General features: G+C 32.9%; 1 long non-coding RNA gene across 3 annotated transcripts in view; it reads left to right on the forward strand.

Annotated features, from left to right (window-relative positions):
• Window positions 1–19,114, forward strand: part of LOC128247895 (uncharacterized) — a 206,359-nt gene that overhangs the window by 22,553 nt on the left and 164,692 nt on the right. For all 3 annotated transcript variants that reach the window (XR_016241774.1, XR_016241772.1, XR_016241773.1), the window contains exon 2: window positions 3,335–3,438. This is a non-coding gene — a long non-coding RNA (uncharacterized LOC128247895). The remainder of the gene's footprint in view (window positions 1–3,334; window positions 3,439–19,114) is intronic.

Below are 19,114 nucleotides of genomic sequence, written 5' to 3' on the forward strand. Positions count from 1 at the left end.
CTATGGTCAAAGGTATTCCAGTCATAACTGTTCTGTCTTTATTTCACTTAAGACTCTTTTATTCAGTGTGCTCATTTTTAATTTAGTAGGTTGTCATTTGAGGGAGATTTAGCTGCTATTTTTCTAAGAGATCAAGTGATCACGTAGAGCTTCTTCCTTTTGCTTCTGTATTACTTACTACTTAAGCTCTGTATTTCTCATAGAGCAAAGTCAATAGTCAACTTTCCTTCACTATTCTTAACTCTGAGCTGTCTTTTCCTCTCCTACATCTAGTTGGTTTTAAACTGTTACTGTTGCTTCTGTAACTTTGCCTTTTCTTGTATCTGGGTATCAATCCTACACAAACCCATTTTTACTTCTGGGGAAAAGATTGTCCATGTTAGTCTGGCCTCTGTCCTTTGATTTGTCCAGCATGGCAAGCTCTATGAGGAGCTATGCCAACATAGGTCTCAGAGTCACTGAGGCACTCAAGCTATCACACCACAGCAAGAACTGGACCTTGTGGCTGTGGCTACTTTGTTAGGCAAAGATATTGAACATGTACTCTCAGCACTTCAGGTGTTAGAAGTCTTTTTATGAAAATTTTATGTAATGTATTTACTTGCAGATAAAACATATGTCTGTGGTGAATGCTTCTATTTCTTAGTGCTTTAGGCTGTAAAAAAAATCTTCCATAAGACAACAGAAGACCCTTTAAATTTAGCTCTTAGATTTTTTGCAAACAATACAGAACTTTGTCTTGCATATGCTTCTGTTATTGTTGTTTAGCCCTAGGTTAGTCCCGAGTGAGCTGGCCTATGATCAAGAGTATTCTAACTCTGACATTATCATCTTTTTTTATAGACCTAAAATTTTATTGATTGTTGAATGTCTAAGATGATAAGATGTGACTTAAAATAAATTTGGATGATACTTCTAGTGATTGAGCAATTGCATAGAGGCTCAGTTGTTGAGTGTGATAATTATTGTTGTTGTGCCTAAGTCAGCCCCAAGTTGGTAGGGCTATGATGAAAAGGCATTCCAATCATAGCAATCCTATCCTTTCCTTCAAAAATGTATTCTGGACTATATTATTCAGTGTGTTTCTTTTTAAGAAGGTCAGATGTGATTCGAGGGAGATATGGTGTTTTTTTTTTGCAGATAAAAATACCTTGTAATGATTCTCTTATAGGCTCTGGTACATTTAAGTTGCTGAATATGTGTGATTATGTTTGATATTCTCTGGTACTGTTGGTAATCAGGAAGATAGTGAATTTGATAGGTTCTGCTTATAGTCTTTGTTTCAAGACAAGAAGTTGACGTAGACTGAGAGTTTTATCTGGAGAATGGTAGGAAGTGACTGTGATGCTGTCTGTATATGAGACTGTTTGTCTTTTGTTGTTTAGCCTCAGGTGTGTCATAGTACTACATTATCCTGTGTGGTCTGTTTATTTTGTGTTGCCTCTTGTTATTGTTTTGGAGTATGTGATTTAGATGAATTTTTGGTACTTTCTGCTGCTGCTATTGTTGTGTAGTGCCAGGTCATCTCTGATTAAGCAGTTCTGTAGTGATAGGTGAAGTATTTTTGAGATACATACATGCATATTGCCATAAAATTTTCATGATAATAAAACGTGCAGTGGATTTTACTGCACATATATTTACTAAGTTTTTTTGAATGAATTGTAAACTGTGGTTGCCTCGTTAGGATTAGTGCAGTCAAGTATGAAGGTATATACTGAGACAAGAACTTAACAAACTCAATGGCAGCATACAAAATAAACCATAAACAACCAAGGATGACAGATATTATCTGAAAGATGAGTATCATCTGACATATCTAAGAAACATTAATACAATTTTTATATATTATCTATTTGATTTGTCAGAAAGACGTTATATATTTGTACCACATGAAAAACATGTAGTAGAATCTTAAGGCATTAAAATTTCTAGCCACATTTATCAGGTAGAAGAGCAGAGAAGAACAGAGGAAACAATTCAGGTGTGGAATGCTAAAGTAGTTGGAACCTTACAAGTAGTTGTTTTTGGGGATCAAAGGCTGATATCAGATCCTTGCAGGTGGAGATAGAAATAGATTTCAGGAAACAGATAAGCTTTTTATTTTGATGTAATTAAAATTGTTTTGTAAAAAATTTCTTGTTCATCATTATGATCATCATCATCATGATCGTCATCATCATTATCATTTTCATCAACATCATCATCATCAAATTTATTCCTTTATGTAGTCTTCAAAAGAAATATATCACAAATTTCTCTGAGAATCCCAGCTTATAGAATAGATACACTGTATCACTGCACATCATAAGAAGTTATAGAATAATTATCAAGTGTCAGATTCAGTGGGACATATGTGGAGAGTTCTAATGAGAATCAAGATTAAAATCCATTAGTTTTTGATGGAGTTTAAGTTATTTAAGGGATTTTAAGGTGAAGTTAACAATTAAGACAGCAACAACATGATTTTGTATAACTCTTCAATTACATCATTAAAGGATGGAAATGAAAAGGAAGTTAGTTGACTAGAGAGACAAGTCATCATTAAAAGAATTGTTACTAAGTTGGCTGCCTATTCTGAACTCAATGCATAATATGTTCATAATTTGTTTCAATTAGTATCAATTGAATTTAATTTAATAAGTCGTTGCATAAAAATTAAGATCTGTTAATTCTTTAGCAATTAGATTATTCTGTCAAATGTAATGCTTATTTATTCACATTGTTTTGATTTAATCATGCATTATCTCATAGCTTTGAGATTTCAATGATGTGACAGTTTATTTTTAGAATGATTTCATAGGGTTGGTATGAGAAGCCAGATCTGGCCAGTTTGAGCCTAAAACAGGTAGAATATTTGGGATGGATATGGGCCAGGTTAAATGCTAAAAGGTTAGTCTTTGTTATGAGAACTCAATGACTTCCACTAGGAATGCTGTCACAACTATTGTCTTGGTAGTTTGTGTAAGGGAATATGAATACCATTGTCACAGAACATCAATAACTGTTGCTTCATAATTGTAAATTCTATTATTATCTGAATCCATATAATTTATTTAAAAGTGGGAACATTTATTCTCAAAGACAATGTAGTTATATTGGTGACAAGGAAGAAACAACCAACAAAAGTAGCTCTGTTGTAATGGAAACGTACATTTAATTTTGAATTTCCATCAATGCTTTTGAGGTTCATCATTGAGAGAATGGACTTGTTGATTATTGTCTAGAGAGGCTAAAACATGAGGTTCATATAATTTTAGTTATTTGCTAAGATCGATCACATGTCTTTGGATCCTAATCTCCTTCATGGTTTGTTTTCTCCTTGCTTTTTTAGGTATTATACCATCATTGTCTGAAGGTTCTCAACATTGTAATGCCTAACCAATGGTTGACCATTGTTGGCTGAAGAAGAAGAAAAAGAAACAAAAAACATTTGTGGTGAGTGTTTGGATAATATTTTGATATCCATATATAGTTATAGTAGTTTATATTCTTCTCACCCTGGCTCATGCTTCACTACATTCCTTCACTCAATTTTTAATTAATCTGCATTTCAGAGTTGTGTTTCTTGCCCTTTTTGATTAGAGTTACCGTTACTGCATATGCTTTTTCTTTCCATTACATATGTAATTTTAATGGATTAAAATTTTTTCTTAGTCCACTACACTTAACTATTTGTTCTTTGTACAGAAGAAATACTTAAGAAAATTTTCCCATGTCACACCCATAGTTGCCTGATTGAATAGTGATTTTCCTTAGTGTCCCTAATGTTTGTACTATCACATGGCTAATTCAATGAATTAACACTAATACATCATAATTTTCACCAACTGTTGGATATATTTATTAATTAAGCTTGAAGTCTTGATGCTTTTTCAAGCAAACAAACAGTACTTATTGGGATAAAATTGAAATCAATAAAGACAATTCCTATAACCTAAATGGCATCAGAAGAAAGTGATCATATTCTTATCTTCCTTTGTATCTCCATTCAAACCTCTTCCTGCTGGTTCCACTGTAATTATCACCACCATTGTAATATTTACTTTGACCCCCCATTTCAACCAGAAATCAATTTTCACTTGAATTATCCATATTTTTTTCATTCAACCCAACAAACTTGATATCTGTAAATTTAAATCACTTAATGTCCTCCATACCAATTATGTATTGTGATATGTCAATAAGAGTAGTGGTTTCAGCAAAAAGGTCACAGATTGTTAGCTGCTTAATTGAAACGCACTACAAGAATACCTCAGCTAAATGATTCAATTCATTTCTAAACGATCAATCATTAAACAAGAGACTAAATCACATGTAAATAATGTAAAACCACTTGTTGCAGTTTCTTCTGATGTAATCTGACACAAGAAATTTTTTTAAATGTTAAATAAGGAATAATAAAATAATTTATGCATAACCATTCAGATAACTCTGTTGAATGTAATGCTTATTTATTCATATTACTTTGAATTAATCATGCATTATCTCATAGCTTCAAGATTTTGATGAGGTGATTGTTTATCTTTCCAATGACTTTATAGGATAGGTTTGAGATGCTGTATCTGGCTGGTTTGCACATAAAACAGAATATTTGGGCCTGATATGGCTGCTTTAAATGCTTATCAAATATCTCTAGATTTTTATACATCACTCAAAGATTTTATTGCTTTTTCTGTATTTATCACTTGATGTAGCTTTGCTGCTTGCATTTAGTTTAATTCAAGAAGAAGGATTCTTTTATGCATTAGAGTCTCATGAGTTCCGTGTTTCTATTATAGATTTCTTTAAAAATTTTACAATAGCAGATGAAATGTATTTCAACCTGCAGCAAATTTTCTTCTTTGCTTGATATCGTAATCTTGAGAAGTGGAGGTGCAATGGCCCAGTGGTTAGGGCAGTGGACTCGCGGTTGTAGGATCGTGGTTTCAATTCCCAGACCGGGTATTGTGAGTTTTTATTGAGCGCAAACACCAAAAGCTCCACAAGGCTCCAGCAGGGGGTGGTGGCAAACCCTGCTGTACTCTTTCACCACAACTTTCTCTCACTCTTTCTTCCTGTTTCTGTTGTACCTGCATTTCAAAGGGCCAGCCTTGTCACACTCTGTGTCATGCTGAATATCCCCAAGAACTATATTAAGGGTACACATGTCTGTAGTGTGCTCAGCCACTTGCACATTAATTTCATGAGCAGGCTGTTCCGTTGATCAGATCAACTGGAACCCTCGTCGTCATAACTGACAGACTGCCATGAATCTTGATGATAAAATCTCAATTTCTTTTCATATATGTGAAAAGGTTTTGTCAAGCTCTTTGTGAATAAAGTAATAAGCAGTAGTTTTCATTGACCAACCATCTTCAGCTTTCCAACAGTTTCAATTAATTCATAATGGATTAATCCAAAACTTTCAAGAGTTGTAGAGAGAATATGGAAACAATATACATTTACAATATAGATATCCTTTATACTATAAGCACAAGGCCTGAAACTCTGTTGGAGGGGTCTAGCCAATGACATTAGCCCTATTACTTAACTATTATTTTATCACCCCTTTCCTTCAAGGATGAAAAGCAGAGTTGAATTTGATGGAATTTGAGCTTGGAATATAAAGATGCATGAAATGCTGCTAAGCATTTTGTCCGGTATACTGTTAACAATTCTGCCAGTTTGCCACCTTCATGCACAATATAATTATCCAAAGTGATTGACTGAAGGAATGAACAAACTCTCATGCACACATTATTCAAGCAATTTGCTGTAATTAAACCATTAAAGCAATCACTATTAATGTTTAGCATTTATTTTACATAATTAACTATTAAGGTTCTGGCTTTATAATTTTAAGAAAAATATAATTAAAGCAGGTTATTGGCAAATGAGAGATTGCCAAGCAAGGTATTGCTGTATTTAAATTAGGTATTTGTTGCTGTTTGGAGTGAAATTAGTAGAGTAGATAGCCTGTCAATGTATCTATTGAAAAGTCGTGCATTAAAGGACTCTCTGCTATTGTCTTCTCTCTCTTGTAGCAGATTAGAGAAAGCGGGAGGGAGAGAGAGAACAGCCAATAATGAATTACTGAATTAATTGGAAATTCGATCTAAGCTTTTGTGAGAGGAATGAGTTAAACAGTAAATATAGAAATATTGGAATAAGTTTCAGTATTACATAAACATGTGAATGAAATGAGAATATATTGGAATATCTACAAGCACTACATCCTATACAACAGTGTTACACTGTACTACTTTACAATTCTCTTCTACTGTATCTCTCTCTCAAGCAATAAATGTCAAATAGGACATGATAGTAAGGGTTGTCCTTGGTTCACTATCTGTTCAATTTTAGGGCTGACAGTTTTTATGCTCAAGAAAATGGGAAACTCATGATAATACAAAAGTTCTCATCTTACTTTTGAGATGAGAATTATGTGAAATTGTGTGGTGCGGAAAGGGCTGTCAATAACAAGAAGTAATGTGTTCATAAAATTAAGCCTCGGGCTGACCAAAGCCTTGTGAGTGGGTTTGGTAGACGGAAACTGAAAGAAGCCCATCGTATATATATATATATATATATATATATATATATACATATACATATATATATATATATATATATATATATATATATATATATATATATATATATATATGTATGTATGTGCATTTGTGTGTCTGTGTTTGTCCCCCCAACATCGCTTGACAACTGATGCTGGTGTGTTTACGTGCCCGTAACTTAGCAGTTTGGCAAAAGAGACCGATAGAATAAGTACTAGGCTTGCAAAGAATAAGTCCTGGGGTCGATTTGCTCGACTAAAAGCGGTGCTCCAGCATGGCCGCAGTCAAAATGACTGAAACAAATAAAAGAGTAAACATAAGAAAGTTTTCTACAACACTTCTTTTTTTTTTCATTACATTTTACTATGTATTTTATTAGTTGTGTCATCAGCAAACATTATTGTGAAATTGTGAGACAAGCCAAATATAAATGATGTCATTCACTAGATGTGTACAAATCAACTTATACAGATTCTATGAAAGATAAAGATGATGAAGACTATTTTATAAGAACATATAATTATTCTGTTGTGTCATTCTCTTTTAGTGCCTTAGCAGTAACACAGTCACTGGTAAAATTACCAGTCATTTACTTACTTTTTTTAAAAAAAATTTCATTGTGTCTTGCAACCTTATCAATAGTTGTTATGGGATTTGTCCCTTCATTTGTTTTCCTATTGAATAGGGATTTATTTAACATGGTCAGTCTCAGAGGACATAAATAAGTGTCTTTTAAATTCAAGGGTGGATGACTGTTTATGACTCCATACTCCATCCTTGGACAAAATACAGTTCCACACTATACTGAAAGCCTTCAGTCTATGTTACATTTTTTGTCACAAAAACTGGTGTTGACTAGAAGTGAAGTTGTTATGGGTAAGCGCTATCATATAAGCTAAATATTGAAGGACAAACCTCTGTTACAAGTAACCTCACCATAAAACAGAAAATCCAGATGTCACCAAGCTATTGATTAGCATGTACAAAATCAATCAATTCAAAAATATTTCTTTTTATCTTGAAATAGAATAATAATGATTTCTTTTGATAGAGTGTGCTATCCTGAAGTTGCAAATGATTTCAAAAGCATATGTTACAACAGGATAGTTTTGCTTCACTCATCATACCCATATACATCAGTGTGTATAAACATGTCATAAGTCGTCGTCATCATCATCATCATCATCATATGCCTGTCTTCCATGTTAGCATGGGTCAGATGGTTTGATAGAGGACTATGTCAAGCTTCAATGTCTTCTTTGGCATAATTCAAATGGCTAGATGCCCTTCCTAATGCTAACCCACTTCACAGAGTGTACTGGTTGCTTTTTTTTTATGGCACCAGCATTAGTGAAGTCACCAAGTAACTCACAAGACAAGACTCTTCAGCTGATGTATGTATTAATAAAATGAGTTTGTAAACACATACTTAAGAAAACTCACGTAGCTCATAAAGCTATGGAAGTCATTACATCAGAAATAAGTAATCTTCAATGAGGTAATTGAAAAATTTACTTGCAGAACAGGTCATATGATTCAAATTTTGATAAAAAAAAAAAAATCTAATAATCAAACTGTTAGCATTTCATTTTCAAGCCAGGAAATTTTCTATGCTTCAAAACAAAAAGGTAGCATTTAACCTTTGATAAAAGGTTTTATTTCTTCTACAATATTATCAGTTAGATTATAAGTTATCTCTATCCTAACATTTGATCATTTGATGAATTAGAAACAGGGCTGTTGCAGATTTCCATTTGTAGTACTTAGATCTTTACCAAATGGCTAAATGATAAAAATGTATTGATCATGATTTTTACTGCCTTTAATATATTTACAGGTGTTATCCAGTCTACATTGTATTCCAGAAGTTTTGAGACTTTTTTCAGGAGAGACATTTATTACTTTCAAAGAAATATAAGATCCTAGTCTCCTTCAAAGTAGAATCCTCTGACTTCAATGCATTCATTGTAGTGCTCCAGTCACTTCATGAAGGCCCCATGGAAGTCCTCCAGAGTGAAAGTGTACAGGACCCTTGTTACAGCTTCTTTCATCTTCTCCTTCAGCTTTGGGAGCAACCAAAAGTCATAGAGAACAGGGAGAGTGAGGGAGAGATTTGATGCCCATTTCTGTGAAATATTTGTTTACCAGGATGGAACTGTGGATTAATGCATTGTCTTGATGCAGATGCCCTGGACTTTTGCAACAAAATCTCTTCCTGAACTCCCTCAAAACTTCCACAAATTACTCTTTTGTTGACCAACTGCCCAGAAGGAACACAGTGGATGCCCTTCATCATCATCATCATCATCGTTTAACGTCCGCTTTCCATGCTAGCATAGGTTGGAAGATTTGACTGAGGACTGATGAACCAGATGGCTACACCAGGCTCCAATCTGATTTGGCAGAGTTTCTACAGCTGGATGCCCTTCCTAACGCCAACCACTCCGAGAGTGTAGTGGGTGCTTTTACGTGCCACCGGCACAAAGGCCAGTCAGGAGGTACTGGCAATGGCCACGCTCGAAATGGTGTATTTTACGTGCCACCTGCACAGGAGCCAGTCCAGCGGTTGTTGAAAAAAAGATCATCATGAGCTTCCTGGAAGCCTTGCTTTTCCTGGCCTCTTGCACCAGCAAAAAATAGATGCTCTGCTCATACAAATTACTCCATAAGCAGTCTGGAACATTTCACAAATATCTGTAGTGTTTTTGCCCAGTTTAACACAAAAAATTTTATTGCATAGCAAGCTTCCAAATCGTCTTCATGTCATGATTGCATTCTGCAAACTAATCAGCTGTGACAAGCAGTGTTCAGTTGTGTATGTTCAAAGTGCTGTTACAACTGTATCCTTCAGTCTGGAATAAGAAAAAGTTGGCAGGTCAGCTTATTAGATGTATAATAAAGATACACTAAAACTGCAATAAACGAGGATGGTTATAACTGCCTCTCCTAAAAAAAGTCTCAAAACTTCTGGAAAGCACCTAATAATTCTTCTTAGCTTGTTCTCTTTTATTGTAATAAAAGAGGACAATTCGGCAGAAATAAAATTACTAAAAGAAAAACAACATAAGTCCATTTTTCAATAATAAATATTTTATATTAATAACAGCACATATACATATAAAAAGACATCTGAAAGGTGTTGATGTTCATAACAAAATCATTAAAAACAATAAGCAGTGGTGAAAAGGTAAGGAAGCTTATATAATTAGAATATTATTGTACTAATGTTGAAATTTGTGCAAGATAGTATCTGTATACAAAAGGCTTTCCACTTGAACAATAGAAGCAGAGATAAGAAAGTTATAACAAGTTGCTTCTAGCTGTCCTATAGAATGTGTCGTTTCTATGAGGATATCTAGTTACAGTGATCAGTGGTCTATATTTCTTCAATGAGAGATTACGTTCTTCTTCAAGAGTTTGTTTAGCAAAGAATATTTGATATGGTAAGATTTAGAGTTACCTTCAGGCAGTGTATCACAAGCCTCCCACCTCAATGTATATACACATACATAGATCAACTCTGATATTAAAGTACTCTATATAATGCAAATACCATGTTATTTTCTAACAGTAGTATGCATTTCTGTAGCACAGCCTGGACCAATAATACGCATTTAGCTTTTCAAACTGGATTGCTCAGAAGATAGAAATATATTTAGGGTCATGTTCTAGCACACAGTGCAAAGTCTGTGGCAAGCAATTGTTCAAAAGTGCATCTTCATATCCTCATTGTTTTAGCATTGCTAAACTCTACACAGACATGCACACACACAAACACACATAAATATATGAAAAAAGGAATAAGAACTGATACAGGACAGAGAGGATTCTAGTTCTGTATCAGACAATGTCTCTAGTGCTGGGGACATGATAAGATCCACCTAGTTCATGCTGTAGAGTGGTTAGTTATAGGATGGCAATCCAGTTGTAAATAGCAGGAAAAAAAAAGGGGTGGACAAGGAGGTGATGTGTAAGTTGTAGAGAGAGGTGTAACCCAGGTATGGGAGCATTTGTTTTGAATAAGAACCAATTGTGAAGAGGATCTTTTTAGTCCTGTTACAGATAAAGACATACATAACAACAAAGGTGGCTGGTTGTCTTTGTTGTGTGTATCAGAGGGGAAAGGACAGCAATAAGTGGAAGATGATGTGAGACCCATCCTACCCATATTAGCATGAAAAGAGGTAGAGTAATATGTTTTATTTAAAAGCAGCAGAAATATAGCAAAAGCTGTTACTCAGAGTTTCAAGTTCCCATTTGTCAGACAGTTTTTTTTCAACAAAACTGTCCAACAAACAGGAATGTGAAACTCTGAGTAACAGCTTTTGTTATATTTCTGCTGCTTTTAAATAAAGCATATTACTCTACCTCTGGTATTTGAGTGCTCTTTTTTCCACCTTGTTTCACATACTAATAATGTTATATATGTATGTTTCACATGCTAATAATGTTATATATGTATGTGTATATATGTATGAATATATAAATATATATATATGTACATGCATATACAGTCATGATATCATTATCATCATCATCTTCATCATAACCCAATGTCCATTTCTTCCATACAACTGTTTCTCTAGGCATCCCAGTCAAGCATCATGTGAATTGTGAGATTCTATATTCTCATGTCTTCCTTCTTCCTTATAGTCACTTCTGCGATGAACACCTTGAATATGAAATTATGGTCCTTTTTCTCCCAGCATACATCAGTAAATAATTTTAAATATTTGTTCCCCTATTTCATCTATGACTTACATTTGCATATGTCTTTGATGCTCAATCACTTTTTCCCCTTTCCATTGTTCTCAAACTTTCTTGTAATTTTAGTCATCATCACATTCAAGTCACTTCTGTCCAAATGTTATAGATGCTGAAAATTCACTATCCTTATTCACGCACATCTTAAAGTATCCACCTTCCTTCATAGAGCAAGGGAAAGCTTTTGTTATATAAGATAGCAACTATCTAAATGAATTCCTCTCACCTAAAATCATAGATACAAAGCTACCTGCTCTATTTAACATTATCCCAAAACAACTGAAAGGAAAAGATCCCATCACCTTCAAATGATATCTGAACAAATTTCTTCTAGGGATACCAGATGAGCCACCAATACCCAGACGCATCTTAGTCAACAACTCCCTACTTGAATGGGCCAAATTCTATCAGGTGGTGTTATTAAGTTAGACATGACTTTGCCCAATTTTTGGCCAAAACATATCTAAGGTTATCTAAGTTTTACCACTGGCTTTAACAGCAGAAGTAGCTCGAAAAGAGAACTTACCTAATGACTTAATAGTGTTGTTTTTAGTGATATCATATCCCTGTTTACTTGCTGCTTTAGTTTTGATTATGTTCAAATTCAGGCCTTTTGACATGAAACCTCTATTTCTAAACTTTTATGTGTTATTCTTTGACAGATTGCTCAATAAGAAATGGGTTACTAGTATAGAAATGCTTCCATAAGTGTTCTTGTGTGGATATACATGCGTGTTCATGTATTGTTATTGCTGTTTTGGTCCTTGGTCAGCCTTGATTTAGCAGGCCAATTATCAAACATATTGCAGTCTTGAATATCCTGTTGGTTTTAGGGTATGTAGTCCCTTTCTTAGGACAATGTATGATTGAGGAAAAGCTGTCTCCTATTTGTAACAAGTCAGATGACCACATAGGGGTATCCTCATTTGTTTGTGTATCTATATGCATATATGTATGTGTGTGTATATACATGTACATATATATATATATAATACAAATAATAAATGAGTATATGCATATATACATACATGCATGTACATACCTACATCTACCTGTATATATAGATGCATATCTGGGTACAGGACGTTGCAAACAAAACGTAGACAAAATGATAAACAGAGTACAGAAAACACACAGGCCACATAGAGAACATTTCCTTCATCAGCTGCCACCATTCTAACACTGGTGTTTCGAAATATATGTATATATACACATATCTATAAAAGATGGAGGTGGAAATAGCACAAAAGCAAATCTAAGACATTTCAATTAAAGAATAAATTTAATAAAATGATTTTAAAATTATATAAACTAAACATTACAGTATTCGATGATGAATCTCATCTGATCAAAAATTAGTCTGGGGGTAAAAAACATGATATGGAAATTGTTTTTATTAAATATAGATACAGTAATCATAATTTTCTCTAAATTTAGTACAAGGTCGGCAGATTTGAGGGGAGGGGGTTAGTTGATTATATTGATCCCAGAATTTGACTGGTAATAGTAATAGCACATGTGCTGAATAATTTGGAATTCCTATTTCCTTTTCATGTCTGCATGGATTGAATGAGAGGGATCATAGAACATACAGTACACCTAGTTTTGGTGTTGTTGCAGTGTTTTGTGTTCACCTTCACTTAAATATGCTTAAAGATGATGTTATTATTCCAGAATCACTTGTCTGATGTATTATGTGAATGCATTTAGTAAAAGTAAATTCCAAAGGTAACAAGGTTATTATTGTACATCTGACACCATACAACAACACCCATTAACTCCAAATAAAATCAAGTGTTACATGAATTACAGGAAATTAATCATATATGTATATATTCATATATATATGTATATATATATATATATGTGTGTGTGTGTGTGTGTGTGTGTATATATATATATATGTATATATATATATATATATATATATATATATATATGTATATATATATATATATATATGTATATATATATATATATATATATATATATATATATATATATATATATTTATTCTGCAGTTTCAGCTCAGAACTGCAGCCATGCTGAGGCACCGCCATCTTGCTACACTCTTATTACTGAGAGCCTCCTCCAATATGTGGCACTTGGTGAAGTATGGAGTTTGATGTAGCTTCCTTCATTTGTACCTCTTGCCGTGAGTTAGGTTCATCTGGGACTCTCGACAGGGAGAGGTCCAGCTTCAATTTAAAAACACCTACATCTACTTGGTGCAGGTTCCTCAGGCTGTTTGGGAGAATATTAAAAAGCTGTGGGCCCCTGAAACCCAGGCTGTTGCAGTAACTGGTCCTAAAATGCGATGGTATTCCTGGGATCTTTGGCACTATGCAGTGTCATCCCGTTCTGGCATTGGTGTAGCTTTTATGTATAATATTTATATTTATATATATATATATATATATATATATATATATATATATATATATATATATATATATATATATATATATATATATATATATATAATACATATATATATATTATTTATATTATTTTATTTACATATATATATATATATATATATATATATATATATATATGCAACAGTTTGGGTTTCAGGGGCCCACAGCTTTTTAATATTCTCCCAAAGAGCCTGAGGAACCTGCACAAAGTAGATGTAGGGGTTTTTAAATGAAAGCTGGACCTCTTCCTGTCGAGAGTCCCAGATGAACCTACCTCGCAGCAGGAGGTGCAAATGAGGGTTGCTAAATCTAACTCCATTCTTCACCAAGTGCCACAAATTGTTAGAGGCTCCCTGTAATAACAGTGTAGCAACACGGCGGTGCATCAGCATGGCCGCAGCTCTAAGCTGAAACTATAAAAAAAAATATATATATAGATATATATATTTATATATATATTATATATACATACATACATATATATATATATAATGTATATATATATATAATATAAATAATATATATATATAATATAAATAATATATATTTATAATATAAATAATATATATATATATATACATATATATAATATAAATAATATATATATATATACATATATATATATAATATAAATAATATATATATATATATATATATATATACATATATATATATAATATAAATAATATATATATAATATAAATAATATATATATATATATACATATATATATATAATATAAATAATATATACATATACATATATATATATATATATATATATATATATATATATATATATATATATATATATATATATATATATATATATACATATATATATATATATATATATATATATATATATATATATATATATATATATATATATATATATATATATATATATATACATATATATATATATATATATATATATACATATATATATATATATATATAAATATATATATATATATATAATATATATATATATATATATATAATATAAATAATATATATATATATACATATATATATATATATATATATATATATATATATATATATATATAATATAAATAATATATATATATATATATATATATCTATATATATATATATATATATATATATAATATAAATAATATATATATATATATATATATATATATACATGTATGTATATATATGTATGTATATATATGTATGTCTTTTTCTTTGAATATACACGACACTAAGCATTGTTTCTAACTGTCAGGTCAAATCTTAATTCAAATATAGCCATGCCTTTCCATTGGACATTTCAATACAGTCTTTTCCCTACATGACTTATTTGGCACTACAATTTCTTATCTTCTTACTCATCTATAAATGGAACATCTCTAAAACCTCTCTCACTTTTATTTCCAAATAACCATTATAGTCTTTAGTTTTAGTTAATACTTACCTAGACTCAGGCATCTTTTCGTTTTTCATTAGGATAAATATGAATCTCCTAGATCATATTCTGCCTTTTCCTTTGTTATGTCCTTTGTAAAGATATTGTCTATACTTCTCGTACTGACGAGTACAGTGATATATAATTAATTTAATTTAATCTAATTAATTTTATTAATTCTGTTCAACCATGAATTTGCATGATTTTTATATTGCTGTACGAAATTATTATCTTCATAAATTAAAATCCTCCTATATATTTTAACACTTTCTCTTCACCATTTTTATCAAGATTGTTGAGTTTTTTGGGATTTCTTTCCATAAATTCACAACTCACCACATACAAGTATATATGTGTGTGTATATATATATATATATATATATATATATATATATATATATATATATATATATATATATATATATATATATATACATATATATATATAAATGTATGTATGTATATAAATGTATGTATATATATGTATGTATCTATATGTATGTATGTGTATATATATATATATATATATATATACACACATACATATATATATATATATATGTAGGTGTGTGTATATATATATATATGTAAGTATGTGTGTATATATATATATGTAGGTATGTGTGTGTGTATATATATATGTATATATATGTAGGTATGTGTGTGTATATATATATATATATATGTAGGTATGTGTGTATATATATATATATGTAAGTATGTGTGTATATATATATATGTAGGTATGTGTGTGTGTATATATATATATATATATATATATATGTAGGTATAGGCAGGTTAACTAGCAAGTTAGTTTTTGTTTGTGGCAGATGTTCAGGTGCAATAAAGACTGCAAACAAACAGGAAACAACTTCTATCTCATTCCAGGGTGAAAAACTAGAAGTAGTCGATAGCTTCCGCTATCTGGGCGACCAAGTTAGTAGTGGGGGTGGGTGCGCTGAAAGTGTAGCTGCTAGAATAAGAATAGCCTGGGCAAAGTTTAGAGAGCTCTTACCCCTGCTGGCGACAAAGGGACTCTCACTCAGAGTAAAAGGCAGACTGTATGACGCATGCGTACGAACAACCATGCTACATGGCAGTGAAACATGGGCTGTAACTGCTGAGGACATACGTAAGCTCGCAAGGAATGAAGCCAGTATGCTCCGTTGGATGTGTAATGTCAATGTGAATACCCGTCAGAGTGTAAGTATCTTGAGAGAAAAGCTGAACATTAGAAGCATCAGTTGTGGCGTGCAAGAGAGACGATTGCGCTGGTATGGACATGTGGTGAGAATGGAGGAGGATAGCTGCGTGAAAAAGTGCCACACCCTAACAGTTGAGGGAACCCGTGGAAGAGGTAGGCCCAGGAAGACCTGGGCTGAGGTGGTGAGGCAAGACCTTCGTACATTGGGCCTCACCGAGGCGATGACTACGGACCGAGACCTTTGGAAATGGGCTGTGCGTGAGAAGACCCGGCAAGCCAAGTAAGATCGTTGCCAGTGCCCCTGGACTGGTTCTTGTGCGGGTGGCACATGAGATGCACCATTTTGAGCGTGGCCGTTGCCAGTACCGCCTGACTGGCTCCTGTAGGATTTTCGAGCGAGATCGTTGCCAGTGCCCCTGGACTGGCTTGTGCGGGTGGCACATAAAAGACACCATTTCGAGCGTGGCCGTTTTCGTGCGGGTGACACGTAAAAGAACCCACTACACTCTCTGAGTGGTTGGCGTTAGGAAGGGCATCCAGCTGTAGAAACTCTGCCAAATCAGACTGGAGCCTGGTGTTGCCATCCGGTTTCACCAGTCCTCAGTCAAATCGTCCAACCCATGCTAGCATGGAAAGCGGACGTTAAACGATGATGATGATGATGATGATGTAGGTATGTGTGTGTATGTATATATATATATATATATATATATATACACACACACACACGCATGTGTCTGGATGTTTAGCTAACAGAATGAAGTGTAAGCAAATATCCATGAAGTATTAAAATGTGAAAATTAACATGTAGTTAACACAATTTAAGTAAATCTCAAGTAGTTGTAAAAACTAACAGAAATATTCTTGAGTAAGGAATACATATAATGTTCTTTTTAAATTTGGTACAAAGGCCAGAAATTTCAGAGGTGGGTACGCTAATTAATGATTTGGATATTGTATTCATCATAAAATCATGGTTTTGATTCTCAAACTGGCAGTACATTGTGTTCTTGAGTAAAAAAAACACCTCATTTCATGTTGTCCCAGTTCACTCAGCTGTAAAAGGGGAACTCTGCAATAGGCTGATATTCTATTCAGGAGAATGTTTCCTTTCCTGCATAGTGGTATCATTCAAAAGCTAAAACAGTGCAAAGTGCATTGTGACCAGTGGTATATAACATCTAATAATCTGGTTGATACTGTGGTGTCAATTACATTGGCCTCAGTATTCAACTGGTAAATAACTTTTTTGACTCCTTGAAAGGATGAAAGTTGACTTTGGCAGCATTTGAACTCAGAAAGTAAAGAGCTAGAAAAAATGCTGCATTTTTGTCCCTTGTGCTAATGCTTCCACCAGCTTACCATCTTTACATATAATATTAATCCTTTCTACTATAGGTACAAGGCTTGAAATTTGATGTGAGAGGGCTAGTCAATTACATTTACCCCAGTGCTCAACTGGTACTTATTTTATCAATGCTAAAGTGATGCCAGACAAACTCAACCTTGATAGAGTTTGAACTCAAAATGTAAAGACAGACAAAATCTCACTTAGCATGTTATCTGGCATATTAATGATTCTGCCAGTTTGCTGTCTTAAATGTAATAATATTGGTTTCAAATTTTGGCACAAGACCAGCAACCTGAGGGAGGGGGTAAGGTAATTACATGGATCCCACTGCTCAACTGATACTTAATTTATTGACCCCAAAAGGATGGAAGTTAAAGTCAACCATGGTGACATAAACTCACATTTAATAAAATTCATATCCTTATATTATAAGAAAAGGGGGATACAGTTGATAAAAACTCAGTGCTACAGTATTATTTGTTCTCATTTTAAACAATGCAAGAAACATGGAAGAAAAAGATAGGTTCTGATTAGAGAAACGTAATAACTGTTAGAAACGTTAACTTGGGAAGCAGATTCAAATTCTTTTGTGAACACTGGGTAAATAAATAGAAGCTGTTTGTTGAAGGATTTTGTCAATTAACTTTGAGGCTTTTACAAGGATAAATTTATCTAATATATGTTAATGAAATGCAGAACATAATTTGGAAAACATGTTCTAATCCCAATGTATTTCAGTAGATTGTTCCTTATAGATAATATAATATAATTATTATAATTAAATATACATATAGTAGAATTACTAAACTGAAAGTTCTACATAGACAGGGATTAAAAAAAATGGTATTACTACCCATAAAAAGAAATAGTTTTAGTTTGAGACCCATAAGAGAGAACTCATTCCACATCTGGACAAGTATTGCTGCTACACATGCACAGACATGCATGCACACACAGAGGCATCCTAGATTATTCAGAGGAAGGCCAGTCAATTAAGTAATATAAAATTATTCACAGACATACTGTCTTCTCTCATTGCTTTTTCTACTACAACTATAAAAGGTGGCCTCTGCCCCTCAAAGATGGCTGGTCTTGTGCCATATTTACTCAAGCACTCTTGATTCACCTTTCTCCCCTCTAATTATTTATGTTGTGTTCACAATCTCAGGTTCTCCATTCAGTTCTTCATCCCCAGAATGTTAACCTTCTGGAATTTCCTCTCTCCAGTTGATGACTTGCAATAGTTTAAATAGAACATTAATGGCATCGATCTATTAGGGGCCCTGTTAAGGTCATAAGCACTATCCATTCTTCCAGACTTAATGATAATATTAACATTAAAAAAAAAAAACTTTCCTGGTGAATTTCTTTCTTTATCACC

The sequence above is a fragment of the Octopus bimaculoides genome, chromosome 5, assembly GCF_046866305.1.
Source record: "Octopus bimaculoides isolate indiv1 chromosome 5, ASM4686630v1, whole genome shotgun sequence".
Lineage (NCBI taxonomy): Eukaryota > Metazoa > Mollusca > Cephalopoda > Octopoda > Octopodidae > Octopus > Octopus bimaculoides.